Genomic DNA, 5,399 nt, shown 5'->3' on the forward strand with positions numbered 1-5,399 from the left:
GGGACTTCATCAGGATAAAAAGCCTTTGCACAGCAAAGGAAACAATCAACAAAACCAAAAGACAGCTGACAGAATGAGAGAAGATATTTGCAAATGACATATCAGATAAAAGGCTAGTATCCAAAATCTACAAAGAACTCATCAAACTCAACACCCAAAGAACAAACAATCCAATCAAGAAATTGGCAGAAGACATGAACAGACATTTTTCTAAAGAAGACATCCAAATGGCCTACAGACACATGAAAAAGTGCTCAACATCGCTCGGCATCAGGGAAATCCAAATCAAAACCTCAAAGAGATACCACCTCACACCAGTCAGAATGGCTAAAATTACTAGTCAGGAAATGACAGATGCTGGAGAGGATGCGGAGAAAGGGGAACCCTCCTACACTGTTGGTGGGAATGCAAGCTGGTGCAGCCACTCTGGAAAACAGTGTGGAGGTTCCTCAAAAAGTTGAAAATAGAGCTACCCTAGCAATTGCCCTACTGGGTATTTACCCCAATGATACAAATGTAGTGATCCACAGGTGTATGTGGACCCCAATGTTTATAGCAGCAATGTCCACAATAGCCAAACTATGGAAAGAGCCAAGATGTCCATCAACAGATGAATGGACAAAGAAGATGTGGTATATATATACAATGGAATATTATGCAGCCATCAAAAAAATGACATCTTGCCATTTGCAATGATGTGGATGGAACTAGAGAGTATTTGCTAAGCGAAATAAGTTAGTCAGAGAAAGATTTGTACCATAAGATCTCACTGGTATGAGGATTTCTTAATCTCAGGAAACATACTGAGGGTTGCTGGAGTGGTGGGGGGTGGGGGGATGGGGGGGCTGGGTGATAGACATTGGGAAAGCTATGTGCTATGGTGAGCGAGGTGAATTGTGTAAGACTGTTGAATCACAGACCTGTACCTCTGAAACAAATAATACATTATATATTAAAAAAAAAAAAAAAGAAGAAGATAGTAGGAAGGGAAAAATGAAGGGGGGGAATCGGAGGGGGAGAGGAACCATGAGAGACTATGGACTCTGAGAAACAAACTGAGGGTTCTAGAGGGGAAGGGGGTGGGTGGATGGGTTAGCATGGTGATAGGTATTGAAGAGGGCACGCTCTGCATGGAGCACTGGGTGTTATACACAAACAATGAATCATGAACACTACATCAAAAACTAATGATGTAATGTATGGTGATTAACATAACATAATAAAATAAAATTTAAAAAACAACAGAAAAAAAAATAAGTTAAATATTTTTGTCATTGTTTTTTATTTTTTATTTTTTTAAAGATTTTATTTATTTATTTGAGAGAGAGAGAATGAGAGACAGAGAGCACAAGAGGGAAGAGGATCAGAGGGAGAAGCAGACTCCCTGCCGAGCAGGGAGCCCGATGTGGGACTCGATCTAGGGACTCCAGGATCATGACCTGAGCTGAAGGCAGTCGCTTAACCAACTGAGCCATCCAGGTGCCCATTTTTGTCATTTTTGATTTTGTAAGAGTATGAAATGCCATAAGCAATGTCATTATAAAATTGTGACTAATAAAATTGAGATGTGCATGGAGGGGAGAAAAAAGGAGAAAGGAAAGTGCAGGTGGCCGTGAGACACATAGCAGGCTATCAGCAGATATTTCAGAAATGAAAGGATGTGGGGTTTTTTTGTTGTTTTTTTGTTTGTTTTTTTTAATAGAACAATAATTATTTAATTGTTAAGCTATCTCTAAAGAGTAGGTATTTCACAAACAAGTATATAAAAGATGAATTAATACATCCAAAGCCATGTAGTTGAGTGCTAATTCCTTGTTACGTAAAATTTTTACTTAGTCAACATACATCTGGGCTCTTCCTGTGAGCTAGGCACTATGGGAGATAGAAAGGAGCATAACATGTGGTCCCTGTTATTAGTAACTTACATTCTAGTGAAGATCCAAGATGTCAAGTACAGGCAATTGTGTGCTATCACCAGCCTCTGCTCTGCTTTTCAGTCAAGACACCTCCAGCAACTTTGCCTTTTGCAGCTCCTTAGGCTGTCCATCATCCACTGAGTTCTGAAGAACGTAGCCTTTTCTGGAAGAAATTCCTTTCTTCAATGCTTCAGGCCAGTTTTGAGTCTCAAAGTATGTGGACAGGATATCAAATACTTGATTGATGGCCAATATCTCTGAATGATAGTTTTTCTCATTCTGGCATCTGACCATGTATTCCTGGATCGGCAAATGGGCTGTGTTGACAGAATGTTCTCAGGCTTTTTGAAATGTCACCTTCTTCTGAATGCTTTCGTCCACAAGTCCACCAAGGACATAAACTTTGTTTAGATCAATATCTTCAAAAGCGTGTTCTGAGTCAGGAGTCAGGTACACAAGAGTTTCCAGGGGAAATAAACTAAAGCAGTCTTCCTCTGTTATGTCTAGCAGGTAACTAGAAAATCCATCATTCATCCTCAAACACTCTTCATACAGGGGACTGTCTGTTGTGAATCCAGTGAGGTAGATCCAAAATGGCCTGTTGGTTTTTTTATTTGATTCATACAACCTACGGATCTGTCCAGCCAGTCTACTTAATTCCTTCTTAGACATGTGGTGGGTCATACTCAGATCAATACAGAGTCTTGGTCCTGAGTGTTTGGCTTCCAAAAGTCTCTCCTTGGTTAAGGATCTCAGAAAACGTTTGCTGTGCTGGGGGCAGATGCGTGAATTTTCTACACAATTGGCCTTCCTTCTATCTTTTTCTTGCTTTCTTTTGTTCTTCTTTGCTGAAACTATCTTTTTTCAGTGTCTGTGTTTTCTTTGGACATTTTTTGAGCACCACATTGCACTGCCTGTGGGCAGCGTCTCTCCCTCCCGACGTTCGCATTCCACATTGATCTGTAGAAGCGGGAAGCTTTCAGAGATGCTATCTTCTCCTGTGTCTTCTAGGATGACCTCTTGCTCCTGTAGCACATGTGAATCTGTTTTCTGAACACTCCCTTCCAATTTCCAGTCCATGTGCTTAGTCCTCTGTCCCTGAACCCCTCAACTCAAGCAGCCTCGGCAGCGCACATCCAAAGGATGTGTTTTTAAAAGCCCCAAAACCAAAACGACAACCTCTCACTGTGTTTCATAGTTCTTTTTAACATTATAGGGATATTTTAGAAATAATATTTTCTGTAGTAAAGAAACACTCATCTGAAGGTAACACCCTTAGTTTTATTTCTGATTAAACAAAAGTATTTAGGAGGCGCCTGGGTGGCTCAGTTGGTTAAGCATTTGACTCTTGATTTCAGCTCAGGGTTGTGAGATCAACCCCACCTGGGGCTCCACGCTGAGCATGGAGCATGCTTAAGATTCTCTCCTTTTCTCTCTGCCCCTCCCCAACCCTCTAAAGAAATAAATAAATAAAATAAATTCTTTAAGATCCTGGAAAGGACCAATGAGATTTCTCCTGAACTGTAACCACAAATCCACTTAAAATTTCAGTATGTACTGAATAGAGTTGAACATCTTAGTCTGATAAATGAATGTGTGTATGTTTATGTTGTGTTTTTTCATGTATATATCATTCATCAGCAATTGCACTTAATGATGAAAATCTAGTAATGTCCTTATTAAAGTGAGGAACATACAATTAATGATTATTAAGAATACAATGCTAAAAGCTTTTTGGAGATTCTGGTTACTATAATTAGATAAGAAAAGTGAAAATAGCTCCAGAGATTTTTTAAAAAGGAAGCAAAATATCAGTATTTGTGGATGATTTGTCTATCTCGATCTAGGAGATTTAGCTGTGTAAAAAGAAAGAATCAATTAAAACGTTCAGAGTGCGGTTTGACAGAATTTGTGCACTCAATCAGTTCTTTTCTTACATTTTTTTAATGTTGGTAGATTTTAATCCATGAATCTATTGCATTTATGCACATCTTACATGCAGTGACATTGGCTTTTTTGACTATATTTTCAAGGATATTTGTATAGCAAACATCTTTGAATGCCTGAGATAGCGTCTCCCTCTGGTGAACAGGTCATATTTGTTTACTGTCCAGTATAATAAACAAAATGTCCTCCTTCAGTCATTTATAAAAGATTCATAATTCCCTAAGCTTTAAGTTTCTCAGCTGTGATGTGATCACACTGTGTGCACATCTCTGTGGGCTCTACTCCACATACCCTTGGGAGTTAGTGTCAAGGAGATCAAACTAAAACATGAAGATCAGGCTGTTTTGCAGCATCAGGAGTAATAAAGTCCTTTGTCTCTATCCCAGAATACTTGTGTCTCACATCAGCGTACATGAAATTGTGGCAAGCTAATTTGTTACCTATAAATAGGATACATTCTCAGAATTTTCACAATTCTTGACATAAAATGGCCACTTAAAAGATATATAGTGATTGTGACATATTTAAATAGAGATAAACTCTAGTTAACATGGAAAAGTAATATGTTATATAGTAGGCATTTAGAGATCATGAGGCAAATAAATTCTTCGGTAAACGATGTTAGGGTAACTGGGTGGGGTGGTGCTACTAAGAAATAGGAAATAATCTCATTCCTTTCTCCAAAATAAATTATAAATGATCAATATGATGATATAAAACTATAAAACATTTGTTGTGAAGCAAACAAAAACAAGACAAACAGAAGTCCCAGCATAAACAAGTTTAGAGTACTTGTACAACCTGAGGAAAAAAAAAGAGGGATAGGTCAATAAAGGTAAGTATTCATGTTTAAAATAAAATGGCCCAAGAATATTGTAGACAATACAGAAATCAATACATATATGTATATATAGAATGTATATAAGAGCACCCTCAGTTGGATTTCAGAGAGAATTTAATAATGGAATATATTCACAGGTATGGTCATGTTTAAGGAAAACACCAGAAAATAAGCCAAAGACCAGCATTTGTAGGAGATTGTCACCAATCCTGGGTCTGAAAGGGTAAAGAAATGGTGCTAGCAGAGCCAGCTAAGGGCTTGACCCATGGAAGAGAGAGCAGCAGGTCAAAACGCATGCTGAAAAGTTCTAACTGCCAATGTGTTGAGGCAGGCAGGACAGAGAAGGGCAGTGGAAGGATTTTCAGGGATGGCAAATGAAGACCGTCCAGAATTCCACTCTTCACGGGTTTGAGCACAAAACAAAATATTATTTTTCATACGGCAGTAATTCTATATTTCCAAATCTATATGGAATTAGACATATACATCTATGGAAACAAAAGTTGATCCAAGCTTTCTAGAGGACATTCTGATTATTCATAGAAAAATACACGGCACATTTTTATTATTTAGCACTAGCTTGTTACTATAATCATTATCATCACTATAAATTGTATCAGATTTATATTTATATTCAAATTGGTGATTTCTGGTGATTTTAAACTTCTTTATGTACATATATTTCAGACTAACTT

The 5,399-nt window shown here is 38.0% G+C and overlaps 1 pseudogene; it reads right to left on the bottom strand.

Moving 5' to 3' along the window:
* Window positions 1–1,991: 1,991 nt before the first annotated feature.
* LOC123862171 (tRNA methyltransferase 10 homolog B-like) lies at window positions 1,992–2,946 on the bottom strand (annotated as a pseudogene).
* Between the last annotated feature and the right edge of the window lie 2,453 nt (window positions 2,947–5,399).

This window comes from Mirounga angustirostris, unplaced genomic scaffold (assembly GCF_029215605.1).
Source record: "Mirounga angustirostris isolate CCGP_5_RB_7025 unplaced genomic scaffold, mMirAng1.0.hap1 SCAF_9, whole genome shotgun sequence".
Lineage (NCBI taxonomy): Eukaryota > Metazoa > Chordata > Mammalia > Carnivora > Phocidae > Mirounga > Mirounga angustirostris.